Source organism: Anarrhichthys ocellatus, unplaced genomic scaffold (genome assembly GCF_004355925.1).
Source record: "Anarrhichthys ocellatus isolate YVR2014 unplaced genomic scaffold, GSC_Weel_1.0 scaffold93, whole genome shotgun sequence".
Classification (NCBI taxonomy): domain Eukaryota; kingdom Metazoa; phylum Chordata; class Actinopteri; order Perciformes; family Anarhichadidae; genus Anarrhichthys; species Anarrhichthys ocellatus.
In genome coordinates, this window is record NW_022280123.1 from 910,066 (window position 1) to 926,950 (window position 16,885).

The window sequence follows — 16,885 nt, forward strand, 5'->3', positions numbered from 1 at the left end:
CACACACACACACACACACACACACACACACACACACACACACACACCAGCAGCCTCTCTTTGGTCAGCTTTGTCCCCCTGTGGCTGCTGAGCAGTGTAACTGGACTGTAGCGGCGATTGTTATAACTTTAGCTTGCAAATATATGAATGAATGCTGCAATCTACACACACACATTCCCCAATTCTCCATGCACAAGACCGAAAACACACACACACACACATACGCCGCTGTTCCATGTGATGCACAGCTATCAGATTTTACTTATCAGGATGTTTTGTTATCGGAAGGAAGAGGAGGAGATGGTTTAACAGCCATTCATCTGGTTGACGTCAGTATGACACGATAAAGGATGGCAAAGGGAAGAGGAAGAAGAAGACTGAGAGGTGAAGAGAGGAAAGAAAAAAGATGCAACAAAGAAAGAGATGGAGGCAGAGGGGGATGGGATGGCTTTCAGACTTTCACAATTACGACTCGATACACGTGTACAGTTACACGTGTGTGTGTGTATGTGTGTGAGAGAGAGAAAACAGCGTATTGATCAGGGATCGAGTGGCTTCCAGTGTGAACACCCGAGTACACCTGGTATTTTGTTCTCTGGATAGTACATCATTTCATTAAACCAAGAGCATTAGTGACAAGAGAAAAATAAACCAGCCTATAGCTGCTTTGCTCGGTCGCTCACAGAACACTAAGTTCACGCAGTTTATTCAAAAGACGAGTCTCCGGCTTCATAACTGTCTGCAAACAGTAGTTGACGACACAATCTCAACTCAATAAAGGTCCCCTCACTTCTTCTGGAGCTTTTGACCACATCACACAGCTGTCATCAGCAGACAGAGTTTGCTCAGTAGTCATGGATCTGTAGATGTTCCAACTTTAAATACTCGTTGACTTTAAGTTTGAGCTCGATGAAAACCGTGTGACCTGCTTGAAAGCTCAGGAACGGGCGAGTAAGTGGACCCCGAGTTGAGATTGTTTTGTCAACTGAGCTAATGATGTTAAGGGATTCAGCAGGGACAAAAATTAGGAAGAATAACACGAGTGGTGCCACAAATTAGTAGCACTAATTTGCACTGCAATTAGAGCCACTCCCTTTGGAAGACAAGGAGCGCGACTTAATCTACCCGCGGGGATATTAGAAAGACGAGAATAACAAAACAGCGGTAGGAAGCTGGAAGGAACTAGATTTCTATTCCCGTAAATGCACAATACATCCACTACTTAACTACGGTTACAGCGCAGCTTCATTCCAAACATAGAGGGGGGTTGTGGTCACGCATGGCAAGTTTTTAGTAGCATCTCTCTTTTAAGAGAACACAAAGGCTTGACTGGAACACATGCGGGGAGTGAAGAGCAGCATCATCCCCCTTTAGAGCGGCTTGATAGAGAGGATAGAGCTCAATTGATTAGAGTGAATTAGAGAAAAGGTCAGACCACAGCTGGGGCAATAAGGCCACTGTCGCTGGGATTACTGCAGCGAAACACACACACACACACACACACACACACACACACACACACACACTTTCCCATCACACATGGAAAACAACACGCACACAAGCACATCCAATAGAGGCAGATGAACACAACATACATGTCCATGACACTCTTGTCAAGCTGAGAAAACCAATGTTATAGCACACACACACACACACACACGCACACACACACACACACACACACACACACACACACACACACACACACACACACACACCTCCTGCTGTTCTGAACATCAACCCTCCTCATGCGTAATGAGCCTTGCAGACCGCTTACTACTCTGTTAGTTCGTCTTCGCTGACACTGTGTGTGTGTTTGTGTAAAATGTCTCGAATAACATGTAGCTACTGATTTGGTCGCTCAAGGTCACACACACACACACACACACACACACACACACACACACACACACAGACCTTACTTGTTTGTCTTATAACAAACCACCTTTTGTAAACATCCCTTGACACCCACTCATTCTCTTCCTAACCTCCCTCTCCCATCCACTTTGCTTTCTTCTCCCTCCTCCTCCTCCCCCCTCCTCACCTCTCTGCCTTCCCCAGTTTAACCATTCATTAGTAACCTTCACTCTCTTTCTGTTCTTTCTCTCTTTCCCCCCGCGTCCACCCCTCCTTTGCATACATCTTTATAATCTGTCCTTTAAGTCCTCGTATCCCCTCCGTCTTCTTTTCCTCTCTGCTCTTCCTTCACTCTCTCTGTCACTGACTCGCCGCATCCATTCTACCTTCACTCTCTCTGCTCTTCATAGATTAACACAAAAATGTTGTTTTTAAAAGCAACCCCCCCCCCCCGAAAAAAAAAACAGAGAGGGAGCTTCTCTCTCTGACAACTTCAAACTCAATATTTCTACTTCACAGCTTTCTCTTCTCTGTGCTTTTGTTTTTTACTTGCAGTGAATGTTGATGTTCAAAAGGAAAACATGCACTCTTTCTGAGGAGCGGTCCCTTTAAGTTATTGATGTTTTAGCCTGAAGCAGCAGCCACTATATACCGTTGTGTGGTTTACAGTTTTTCTCGATTGCTAAGACACATTTCTTGAAACGGTCACCCATTTTCTCAAAACTGTAAACACGAAACCTCATCTTCAAGCACTATTTACAAAACCTCTGAATCCTCTTGCAAAATGAAACTTTCGCCTCCAAACAGTTTTACCTGTGCTCAAAATCAAACACTGCTCTCAAATCATAAACAAAGTGATCAAAATAATATACACTATCAAGCAGTCAGTAAACAATACACCAATAAATAGAAAACACATTGTTCAAAACATATAGTTCTCAGGGAGAAGTAGATTTTTAATCTCAAAACAAATTTCATATGAGCGAAAACATGTTCTATTACAGTAGCTCAAAATTGATCAGAAATTACGACTGTGCTTTGCTCTTTGCAATTTCTTTTGTTCTTCCTCCTCCTTGTACCCCTATTTTTACAGTACTGTACCCTGCATCTCACAAACATGTCCTTTGTCTCTGTGATACTGTAATTCTTCTTCTTTGTTGATATGAACCTGCAACCAGTCAAAATCTATTGAGCAGTCAGTACTGCTACTGTAACAAATAGAAAGCACGATGTTCAAGGCCATACAATTTGTTTATTGTACATTATACAGCCTACAATGCACTGTAGGCCTACTACAGTATACAATACTACAGTAAAAGGGACAAAAATCAAAGGAGTCAACATGTCATCAATGTGCTTCTTCTTGTCTTTGGGCTGGGTCAGGCCAGAGCACTTTGTCGACATCACAAGCAATATTTTCTCTCCTGAGGCAACGGGGGAAGAAGCCTCTTGTGTGCCGTATCCAGCCCTGACATGATTCCTCACCTATATCACCACAGGTTAATTCCATGGCTTGCAGCAGATTTACTCTGGTGTAGGGTTGTCTATCACACACTTTCCATCTCCATGAGGAGAAAAACTCCTCAATCGCATTCAGGAAAGGCGAGTATGGAGGGAGGTACAAGGTCATAAACTGACCATTGATGTTAAACCATTCCCTTACCTGAGCAGCTCGGTGGAAACTGACATTGTCCAGCACTATCACATTGGTGGGAATGGGATTCTCATTTAGCTCTTGACCCTGCTGCTCAAATAAAATATCTCTTAGATTGGCCAGAAATCTTAGAAGATGCTGGGTGTTATATGGCCCGAGTGTAACATGGTGATGTAGAACACCATGGTTGCTGATAGCAGCACAGATTGTGACATTGCCACCTCGTTAACCAGGGACTTCAACAATGGCCCGCTGTCCAATCACGTTTCGGCCTCTCCTTCTCCTCTTTGTTAGATTGAAGCCTGCTTCATCGACAAAGATTAACTCATGGGGTCTGTCCAAGGATTCCAAGTCAAATATTGTCTGTGTAGGAATACAATATAATGTATGTAGAAGTTGTAAGTTGTACAGAGACAGTGCTATATTGTAGAGTTCAATTAGGCCTACTGTATGCACTTCTGATTCACATACATTGTATGTACTGAAGAGTAATGTCATTCACATCGTATGTGGCAGTACTGTAGACAATCTGGATTACAGTAAATGTGTCTGAATGTACACTTACTTGCACATACTGAGCTCGCAGTTCTTTCACCCTTGGTGAGTTGCGCTCAAAAGGTACTCTGTATACTTGTTTCATTCGTATCCTGTTACGATGGAGGACACGGTCAATTGTGGAAATGCTCACACTGTCGATTCCCTGGAAGTGTGTGTTGTCTTGTATCACTCGTTCCTGGATTTCTCTGAGTCGTATTAAATTATCTTGAAGGACCATGCCCACTATAACGGTCTCTTGCTCCTGAGTGAATATAGCTCTCCTTCCACCTGCATGTGGCAGCCTTGCAGTTCTACAAAAAGTAGATGTGCAGTTACAAAAAATATTCATGCAGTACAATACATACAGTGATGAACTTTACAAATGTCTATTGAAACAGCTGCATATAGTGTAGTACAGTAAATTTGCAATTACAAAAATACAGTAGCATACTGTACCTGTTCTCTTCTCTGAATGTCCTTACTATGGTGGACACAGAAAATCGGCTCAAATTGGGGTGCACTCTAAGTCCTGCTTCCCTCATTGTCAGTCCGTGGACTATAACATGGTCTATGACTGTTGCTCGAATTTCATCAGATATTTCCACTCTTTGTCTTCCTCTTCCTATTCGTCCTCCTCTTCCTCTTTCTTGCCCTCCTCCTCTTCCTCCTCGTCGCCCACCTCTCATACACACTTGTCCTCGTCCTTGTCCTCTCACATTGTTTCTTCTATCCATTCTCAGACTTTGTCCTTCCCAAGTTCAACCACCTGTTTGCTCTCTAAACTGGCTTATATTGGTTGTGTCACATCATTTGATACAAGTGAAATCAATTTTGAGTGATTGTGTTTAATCAATGACATGTGTTCTCTATTTGTATTTGATTGTTGCCACTTGTGTTTACCAGTATGGATGACATGTGCATTAGAGTGCAGAATGTGTTTTGAGACTGAGAATGTGTTTAGAGTTTTGCTGAAAAGTCTAAGTGAGATCTGCAAATTGTGTTTTACCATGTGAAACAGTTTAAGGTATTGACAACAGACTGCACAATTAGCTAAATGAGTTCAGGCAACTGAGAACTTTGTTCAGCCAATGGGTTTTAGTGTTTTAGCAATTGAGATAAACTGTAAATTAAGTCACTAGTCTTTGAAAGAAGAAGTTAAATTTGCAGTTCGAGGAATAAAACATACCCTTACTCTGTTAAACACACATTGTGAGGTATGAGGAGCTTACGGTGGCTGATGTAAGTTGATGTACTCTGGCTGGATATTGCTGTGCAACTCAGTCTTCTCTTACGGTTCCGTTATGTTGTATCTACCACTGTCACTTGTGGCTGAAGAAACCACTGTCACCACTGCAAAGGTGCTGAATTTGATATTCAGAGCACTGATATGGCAGCAAACAACTATTTGCTATCGATAACGCTGTCCCGACTGTTAGCTGTCAGCTCTGTCAGCACTTTTTCCGTTCTTTGTACTGTTAGCGCCGCTTTGCTCTGTTTGCACTGCAGGCCGCCGGCTCAGCTGAGATGATAAAAATGGTGAAACAGTCATCCGAGTCACCTTCAGTTATTACCTTGTACTATAAATAATGAGAGACAAGCAGCAGGAAGTGCTTTTTATACTTTTATGCAGTGTTTCGCCTCTCAGATTTGATCAAAGGTGTCCTCTACAGTAGCATAAAGCACACACGTGTGGCTGCTATAGTTTTGCGTATATAACAGCTGATTGTATATGTCTGCTTTTACCCTTTGCTACCAATGTGCTGAAGATACAACGACATGTTATGTCAATTCTCTGGACAATGACAGCTTTGTGCTTTATAAGTCACTCCCTGTTTTGTTACTGTTACAGCAGAATAGCGGGGTTTCTCATGTTCCCCCAGCTTTTAATACATTCAGACAATAATTTATGTCTCGAAGATATGTCATGAATTATTAAATGGTTTAATGTCACTATCAGATCTATAAATACAATTCTACAATAAGCTTACAAAAGGCTATCGGCATGATGTAAAGTTACTTAGTTAGCTTCTGATTGGACAATTTATTGGTGAAAAAGGAATCAAATCAAGGCCTTTCTGGAAGTAATGGCCGGCTGGGGCTTTTCTGTGTAGAGTTTATTTTTCCTGTGGGGGTTTCCCTCAACAGTCCAAAACATGCGGGTTAGGCAACTGGCAACCCTAAATTGATTTTAGACGTATTTTTTCCCCCTATTTTCTTTCTGTGTGTAATCCCATGATATACTGGCATGTGGCAACCTGTATATATAACCCTCGTACAAAATAATGTTCCCATACATACAACTAAACTGCTTTCGCAATAACATTTTGAGGGAAATGTATTTTCTCTCCTATTGCAATTGCAGGTTTAAACATGTGGTTAAAGTTGTAAATTGAAACTAAACCGAACCAAACAACTGCAACAAGATGATTTGCTTATGTTCAGTAAAACTAAGTGTGTTTGGTACGTTATTTACATTGACCCATTGACTTTTGGTTTCAAACGGGACACAAACAGCAGTCTCCTGGGTGAAAGCATAAACTGCATATAAGAAGTGGATGTAGTTGCCGTGACGTCGACAAGTATGGCATTTTGGTGAACAGTGAACAAAAGTGACCTTATTTGGACTGCGCAGGAGTGACGTAGAGCAGGCGTAAATTACTTTGTTAGGCATACCCTGCTTTATGGTCTATTTTACTCTAAATGGGACCTAAATGGACCATAATTTACTAAATGAACATCATGCTGTTTTGAAGAAGACTTGAAACTAGCGACTGAGAGCATAAACTCATGTTCGCAATGTTTAGTGACGTAATAAATGAAGTGAGAAGCAAAGTCATTTTCTCTTTTCGCAACCAGAGGAGTCGCCCCCTGATGGCCATTAGAAAGAATGCAAGTTTAAGATACTTGGCTTTTAGAACTGGAGGTTTGTCTGTTGGAAACACGGACTACGATAAGACAGGTATAGGCTTTTTGTGAAACAGCAAATATATATATATATATATATATATATATATATATATATATATATACATACATAGATAAGTGGACTGAGATGCTGAGATTTAATTTTTGAACTAAATCTCGTGATGATTTTCTTTACTCATCTGCACCACTTCTTCAAAACAAAAGGGAGGTGCAGAACAAAGATACACTTCATCATTTAAAACACAGGAGTCTCAGTGTGCTTGGGAGTGCTTTAACTTCCACTCACAATTAATTGCTATTACAATACAGCTTGCCGCAGCTTATTTCTGGCTCTCATCATAGGGGCAACCTTGTGCTCTGCAGCTGTCTCGTACATGGGCAGGAGAGCCGCCGCTGTGTTGGAAACATTTTCACCTCAAGGTCAGAATGAATAAATAAGGAACTTTGACACAGATTTCTACTTGCAGTTTTCTTAGCACAAACCCTCGTTTTTTTCCTGTAATTGAGGCCACTGGAGCTGGATGTTTTGCTGCTCATTGCCTGGTGGGAACACAGAGGGGACTGCAGGAAGGAACATGTGTGTTAGCGTCCCAGACCTTTGGAGCATTTGTTTACGCATGCTCACGCACTTACTGTCTAAATCCAGAGAGGTCTGGGACGCCATCTCCACTGTACAAACTGCTGCTGTTGCTCTCTGTTTACTGAGGCATCCGGCAGTGTTAAAATATTCATCTGCAAAAACATCTCCTGCGTAACATACGTGGCTTTCACCTGAGACTCTCACTCACGCTCTCTCACACCGCACTGTGATGATGAAGCACAGTGTGGGGATCAACGAAGGCCAGACACACACACACACACACACATTTACACCCCGTCTTTCTTTCTATCGTTCTTTGTTAAGTTTTGCATTTACAGCTTGAGGGAGCGCCGCTGACAGACCAGAAAAAAAGATCTTCCAGGACGCAAGCATAACTTGTAAATATGGATTGCTGCTAGCGACGTTGCTCTAGGGATGGCAATGACGTTTGGTCGATCCACCTCTTTAGTCCAAACTGACCCATCAACAACTATCAGATGAATTGTCATGAAATCTGGTGCAAGACATTCATGGTGCCCAGGATGATGAATCCTACTGACTTTGGTGATTTTCAGTGAAATGTCCTGACAACTATTGGATGGATTGCCTTGAGATTTGTTACATACATCTCTCTATACATCCGTGATGCATAAGTTAATGTCGCCCTCAGGATAAAGTCCTGATCACTGTAATCGCGTCTATGGTCAAATAGCTGCATAAGTACTGACATTTACATGTAATACAGGCCATATTTTCTGTTAACATGCTACCACTTTAAACTAAGTTGGTGAAAACTGTGCACATTGTATGGGCCAAACAGTCACATGTTCGCATTGTCATTGTGAGCGTTCTTGCTTGCGTCGGCATTTCGCTCAAAGCCTCAGTTTGCAGTACAGCCCATAGACTGTGTTTTAGAAGTGGATGTAGTCATCGTGACGTCAACCATTGGTTTGTGCACAGTGGTTTTGAGGTGTCAAGTTAGGCATTTTGGCCGTCGCCATCTTGGTTATTTGCAACCAGTGAATTGAAGTGACCATATTTGGACTGCGGAAACATGGGCGGACACGCCCTAAAAGATACCCTGCTTTATAGTCTATTTCACTGAATGAACATCATGTTGTGTTGAAGAAGACTTGAAACTAGCGATTGAGACCTTAATAAACTGAATGGATAAATGTTTGAATAATATACAAAACAATACCTTCATACTGCATGTATGTGTATAGTTGTAAGAATGTATATGTGAAACATTTTGTTATATGTGGTATATATATGTGATTATTGGGGAGAGACAGACATGTACTCTACTATCTATGTAAATGCCCACATTCCCATATATTAGATTATGTATGGGTTACATCACAATCCACATATTTGGCTTATTGTATGCAAACAGCAGCAAAAGGTGAGGAGGCAGCATGTCCAGTGTAGGACAACACCTCTGACCACAATCACACAGGAGGTATTTCAGGAGGGTAAAACTATCCCGGTGGTTTTGCATGAACATGAAGAGGCAGCATGTAAGTATCCTGAATCATATTTCACATAATGTGCAAAAATAGCATTCCTGGAATCCACTCTAAAGCGCTAAACCAACAGTGAACCTGGAAGAAAAGATACACGTGTGTCATGTTTTGGTTGTCAGAACAAAAATCCAGAGAGGAGATTCAATCAAGCTAAGGCCACATGTTCAGCTTTGGTTCTCAAATCCAGCAGCTGTTACAGAAAGCAGCAGAATTTATTTTTTTTCAGCTGGTGGTAGGCTACTCATATTTGTCAGGCACATGCTGTGAGCTCACTTCATTTGCTTTATTCTTAACACATTCTACCAGAACTCCTTGATGGTTTTGGGGGCAGTAAGACCTTCGAGTTTCACTACAAATTACCTGCAAAAACTTTCCAAAAACATTGTCATCCGAACAATACGTAATCTTACAAATATTCCTTATTTAAGAGAAAAAATCTTGAAGTGTGGCTGCAACAAAGACGTTCGTTCCATCTCTGTAAATTGTAGCAGATTTCCCCTGTCTGCTAAAATAAAATCCTACTGTTGGATTTGTTGACTCTTTTGGCCACAGGAAATGAAGAATCAAAATGTAAGAGTGAAATCCAATCTGATCCCCACACAGCAGAGAGAGCAGCGCTCTGTCCAGAAAAAAAAAATCTGCACTCAGCAGACCTTTTCCAGTTACATCAGCTTGCTCTCCTCTTTGGTTAAAAAAAAAAGCACCACAGACGAGAAAGTTGTGATGCTTACTGATGTCCCCTTAAAGGATTCCTGGGTATTGAAGTTCAGACACTTATCTCTCGCAGCCATTTGGAGCTGCAAACATGCTGAGTTGGCCGGTGATGCTTTAATCCAGAGTCGTGAAATGTCACTGAAAAAAAAAGCTAACTGTTTAGAGACATCTGCGTAATCGAGTCTCGCAACTGTGGCGTAATCAGATTTAAAAAGTGAGGCTGGTGATGATGCAAAGTGTGCACTTTACAGCAATACTGTATTAACATTTTAGGAAATTTTCTTGCTGGGAGTCAGATGAGAAGATTGATACAACTCTCATGTCTGCCCTTTTAATATAAAGCTACAGACAGTAGCTGCTTAGCTTAGCATAAAGACTCACTCCAAAAGGTCACAATATCAATAATTTAAAAGAAAAGGGTAAAAATGTCACATTGTGATTTTACGAGAGTGTATATGCCAGATTACATGTTAATAATTGAGTTTTAGAGGTACTGGTAGGTAGATTCTGTTACCTTTGTGGGTAGCTGTTTCTGGTCTTTATGCTAAACAAAGCTAACCATCTGCTGGATGTAGCCTTATTACCACACAGATATGAGAGTAGTGTTTTACCTTCTCATCTGCCGCATCATGGAAGAAAATGTTCCAAGTTGTTGAACCACTGCTTTAACTATGTTTATTTATTGTATATGAATCCATAGAGTGCTGCAGGGATTACGTGTCTTTGTAGAAGTTAGCATCACACTGATTCCCTCGGGAAAAGAATCTTTACACGTTTTCGTCCAGTAAGATAATCTTCACAAACTACAATCGGCAGAAGTAAAAAGCATTAGGCTATAAACAAACTACACCCCAGTCGCATTCACGTCACCACCACTAAGCTAAAGGCGGACTACTCTTCGGCGTGATAATGTTTCGTAGTCTCATTTAGCCACTTATTACCAACCGCCGTTTTTAAGCTTGAGGGGTGTTTACTGACGTATGTTATGTCATAGAATAAAATGGCAAACATTAAGCTTAAACACAAGCTATTTTAAGCTTGTGTCAACCACAGACCTTATTGACTTTGAGACAATGTTGACTCATTTACAGGTTTTAGGACTCATTCCTGCAGCATTAGATACATAACCAGTAAAAGAAAATTTGATGCACTCGCTAACACTTTTTGGCTAACATACTTCAACAAAAGATACGCCTGGCTAGCTGTTAGATCTCACTAGTTCCCAGATCTCTGAGTTCAGTTTTATCATTACCAAAATGATGAATCATGGGTGCCATCTTTTGTTTAGGTTACTCTTCTCACACTTGGAATTGACAAAAGTGACGAAAACTGCTAAGAGACTGCACACAGCTTTGAGGAGACTGAATAAAATAATCTCTACTGTATTGCATAAATGAATGACGCAACACTATTCCTCGTCCTTAAAACTTGTATTTAAGTCAGAATACTTGTTCTGTGCCACAAGTCCTTGCTCTCCAGCGTTGACTTGCAGATGATTACTGTGTAAAATTGTCTCGTGCTCTTTCAATAGTTTGGATGTCAATGAACTTCCATACTTAGCCTTGTTTTCACACTGAAGAGCTTTAGATGGCAAGGATAAACATGATGTCTCGTGCAAGTAATGTCTGTGGTAAGGGCTCGATCCACACACTTACCACAGCTCTAAAAACAAAATACTACTCCACATACAGCTCGTAAGGCCTGGTCACGAACCCCTCTTACTGCAACTTTTACCAGGGTTTCCACTGCCATGAGAGTGAGTACATAATGTCAATTGTTTTATTCTTTTTTCTTCTCTAATTTCTCTTTTTGCAGTGAGGCCTTTACACACCAGGGAAATGACAAATTAACGCCACAAAAATGCAAAACACTTCCCTGCACATATTTCACATCAAAACTATTCATAAGGCCAGCAAGGAAAATTTGCAACAGTTGCGGCACTTTATTAAGAAATAGCTTAAATAGATTCACACGGGCAGATAACCAACTACCAGGATCCTATTGACTCAGAGCTGGTTGTCTGAGGTAAATTGCTGTATAGCCTTGTATATGTCAATGGATTTAATTGTGAAAGGTATGAACGGAAACAGTGGGTCTGGTACGCGATGACCTTGTGTGGATAGGGGTAATAAAGTTTGCCGTCTTGGTGTACATTGTGAATATGTCTGTTCCGCACAATGTGATTGGTTGATTCCTTTATTCGTGGTGCGAAAGCTCAGAAAAATCGTACAAAAAATGGAAATATTTGCATTTAGAGAGTAAGTTCTCATTACAAAATCAACAGTTCGTAGACTATGTTGCAAAATAATCCCCCCCGGTGTTTAGAGGCCTTAAGTAACCTTGTTTACACTCAAATCACACCGGAGACATTCATTTGAACGTTATCAACAGAGCAATACGAACACACTCGATTAGTCGGTCATTCAGTACCAGTTTAATGATTTTCTATAAAGGTAGCAAAACCTACGATGTGTGGACAGATAGAGGGATGGAGGGACAGAGAAAAGACCTGTAGGAGAAGCAAGGAGATGAGAGTAAAGAAAGGAGGGAAGGGAGAGGGAAGAAGTGAGAGACAAGCAGACATTACGAAAGACAGCCAAGGACAAATTACAGAAATTGAAAGCAGAAAAGGCTGCGTCTGCACCGTCTGTAAAAGACTCGGCCAAACGTGTTAACTTACAATCTAGAGCTTTTGATACTGTCCACAGTAAAATACAGCTACGTGATCTGTGTGTGCACAGAGCTTCTGTTGAGTGGCTTCCTGCTTTCATCCCTGGAAAAGTCCATCCATGATCCAGATGTTTGGATCTCTATTCTGTTTGATGGCAAGCCCACAGCAGCAACAGCAGCGCTACTTTAAAGACAACCTGTGTTTTTTTTCTTTCGGTTTTTTTTCACATGTCTCTCGGCGTGTGATGTATGTGTGGAAGTGACATATGTGTCACAGGATCACACATGTACACACTGGCTTTAGTTCGTCTGTTCTGTTTCTCACACATAAAAAGGCAAAGACAGAAAGCTCAGTAACACATGCTATTCCTACAAACAAACAAAGTAAAGGAGCGACATTTGGATTAGAAAGTGCTGGAGATGAGCATTTTAATCAGTAATAATGAAATGTGTTGCGTGGATGAATGTTTAATTTAACAAGCTAATTTACACCACAGTGAGATATTTGATCTCCCCTTCTCTCTCTCTCTCTCTCTCTCTCTCTCTCTCTCTCTCTCTGTCACACACTCGCACACAACCTTGAACACAGAAAATCACCACCTGCGGTACAAAGACAACAATACAGTGAGGAAAAGACAAACAATCGAGTTACATATCCCCGTAAAGTTTATGTTGAGCTTCTCTTTTTTTTTTTTACTGTGCATTTGACTAAAGGTGGAAATCCAGCACGCGACAGGATTTTAACCTCACGTTAGACTTGTGTATTCTGCTTGGCCGATTCTCACGCGTGGATTATAGAGAGCTAAAGTCATGACGTCATGTCCCGACTAGCTTCTTTAACTCTCGTTCCTCGTACACATCCATAAAATTCACCCACGCCCTCTTCTAAAGCCACTTTCCCCTTCTGTCTAAAACTCCATTCAACCCTCTTTCTTCATGCGTTTAATCTTTGCCAGTCACAACCCCTCGACTCGCCCATGGACAAGCCTCTTTTCTCAAAGTTCTGGAAATTATGGGTAAGGGCGTTTGTTACATGTTGCTAAAAAAACAACAACAACATATTAACTTAACGACCATCCATTATTTAGACATATAAAGCATACCGTTGAGAGAACTGTTACACTGCTGGATTTTTTCCGAGTTTTTCTTATTTCTGGAACAGAAACCGGATATTCCATTTTCATTGAGCTGGTGCTTGCGAGAGCTAATGGCATGCGACAGAATTCAATTCACCTTTTGTTGGTGAAACCATGAACAGTGTAACTTGTCCCAAAAATCTGTAACATTTAAGCTAACGCTGAGCTAGCTTGGGCCATTTCTCCAGGTCGTTGTCACATCCCCTGGTAGTAACCGGCAGAGTTATGATCACATTACCAAGTTCAAAGTATTGCGTGATGATGTATTTGCCAAAGAGCTCTGAAAAAAGACTGTAGGATATCGCTAACTCTCACAGACTCCGGTTTGTGGAAGTCCCGTCCGTAGTTCACAGACGCTATCATGGGCCTACACGGATAATGTGGATAATGTGTAAAGCACAACTAATAGAAAATATTAAAGCTTTTAGAAGTAGCACTTGCAGGGCACAACATTGTCGATATACATCTGAAATATATTACTGCTATATACATTGATAATCATAGAGCTGTATTTATTCACACTATGCACAGTGTTGTGACCTAACTCATTGACAGTCTGTGTGTTTCTAGTAATAAAACAGTGATTTGACTTTCCATATTAAGCAATAGCGGTTTTAATTTATTTTACCAATGTGTGAGTGTAAAACCGAGAGGGAAGGAATTTAGATGCATTTATTAACTACTCTCTTCCTCTTTGTCAGCAGAAAAATTTAGATAAAGGAAAAAGTTGAATTATATTTAATCATCGCCCTCCGAATCAATCTTCACAAAATGCATCTTCAATGACGTGCACAGGTCATTGCCGTTCTTATCTTGTGCTTTGCTTCCCCAAGTTTTCAGTCTCATGTCATTTCTCTTTTGTCTTATCAGTAATTACACCTGGGAGGCCTCAGGTTTGAATTTGAAAACACACAGCAGTGCTTGCAGCCGCTTGCTGGAGGCGAGTATATGACTCTGGTGCCCAGGTGGGAGTTTGTCCGTTTGTCTTGTCTCTAGTCTGATCCTCGCTGTTCTACTCAAACCTCAGGTCAAAATGTCATAAATGTTTCACTACTGCCATCTGCCATGTCTCTCCCAGCTGAACTTGTTCACTCTCAGAGTTGCTGGCTAAAAGTGCTGTTGAGTCGGTGTTGGTAGCGGACAGGATGTTTCGTGCCTTCTTAGCTCTTCACCATCTCAATGTTGGTTTTGCCCCTTCTTTAAGGTTGTATGTGCTTTAACGTAAGGGTCCAACATTATGGGAGGTATTATTAGCTTTCTTTTTGAGAGTTAGATGAAAAAATCAACACCAATCTCAGGTCCGTGCGTTTGGCAAAAAAAATTGTGAAATCTAACTAATCAAAGAAATATTTAGTGTCCCCACATTTCTTTTTCATGTGTGGATTAAACAAACGAGATACGAGTCAATGTGTGAAATTCAGAAACAGTTATGAGACTGGTATCAATCTTCTCGTCGAACTCTTGGAAAGACGGCGCATGCGCATATTTCCCTAGATGTTTTGTTGTAGGTTGTGGCCAATTTCTCCTCCGACATATTTAGGGCCTGTCTCTAACGGTGTTGACACATTAGCACGAGTCGCTGACCATCAACACTAACAAATCTCCCTCTCATCTCAATCTTTTTTATTAGCAAAGACGAAAGTAAAAAGCATTGAGGTAATGTTAGCAAACATTATTCGTTCACACTGACAATTGAACTGAGAAATATCCCCAGCAGCAGATCATTATTATTATACTATACTGTATATTATAATTTCATGAGTGGGATACTTTGGTAAGGGATTTGATAGAATTTGGATTCCCCAACCCTAACCATCTCTATATTCTCCAATAGAGAAAGAGCAAACAAAGAGTCTCGTTAAGGAGGGAGACATTGTTGGGAGACGAAGCAAAGGGTTCATGTAAAACGTCGACTTAATGTGAAGGAACATTTAGTAAAAAAAAAAACGCCATATAGAGGCTATAATGGTCTCTGCCGTTTGATCACGGTAATAACACCAAATATACTGCACCATTAATGTGACAATGATGTATGGTGTTTGAGAATGTTACAATTTCTCCTGCAGTTGTTTCTGTCCAATTTAACCTATTTGTCATAGCACCAAGCTGGAGGCGAGGAGATGTATAGTCTCGAAGCGCAGTGCTGTAAAATAATTCCCAGCTCTGCTCCGGTCAATAACGTTGCATTTACCCTGCAGCATTATTGAAAACCGCTCTACAATCGGATTTGTCCACGTTCCTTACATGAAACACATCGTCTCATAAATACATTTCTTGAGTTGTTTTTTGTTTTGTGTGTGTGTGTGTTTTGGAGCACCTCTGCGCAAAGAAAGACTTTAAAATGTAATCTGCAGTGGTTATTTTCCAATAAAACAATGCTGTCGCTGAGGTGATGATGACTGAACTCACTGTAGGCCAAACCCATCCAATCCGATTTTCCTACGTAGCCTCAAGATTCTGATTTACTCAGATTCAGCCCGCAGTGCCAATATCTTATCTGAGTGCCGCCGAGATGGTTTTTCAAATGGCTGCACCTTGGTGAATTGAGCCATTGAGGCCACTAATTGCTAATTCTGTCAGTTTAATTAAAGTTCAAAACTATAGCAGTCTCTTTAAACCATCCAAGCATATCTCTGGGGGAAGTCCCTCATGTCAAAAAAAAAAATAGCCGTGAGCTGATTGGAGTTTTAACTCTATTTACTTCTGTTGACTTCCTTCAGTCTAACACTTAGATCAACCTGGCAGTGTATTCTGCCGATGTAGCTTAGTTTATTTTAAACATCCCAGGGTCGACATGTTGAGTTTGTGTGTGTGTGTGTGTGTGTGTGTGTATGTCAAGAATGACAAAGAATTGGGGTCCCATTGGGGTCCCATACCAAATAAGACGAATACAATTACCACAAATGTCTCCAGATCTGCTTGCCAATACTGTTTAATTCAGCCCTGTAGGTATGTATATAACCAACTTGCCACTGGCGAGGCTGACGCTCAATCAGTTCATAAGGTGAACAGTTTTTTTATCCATTCCCTCCTCTCTTAAAGTGTGCGTACTGTTGCAGCCTTTGAGGATTTATTTTTGTGCCATTTCAAATTCTAGTGCACGGCTTTGATTTCTTATCTTTTTAGTGAATAAACAAAGTAAACCTCCAACCTAAAGCCCCCCGTGTAAGACACCCTCGCTGCTAGACAGGTGTATTCAATCTTCAACACGGCAGAACTGTATTTGTTTTCCAGGTGTACTCTCTCTCTCTCTCTCTCTCTCTCTCTCTCTCTCTCTCTCTCTCTC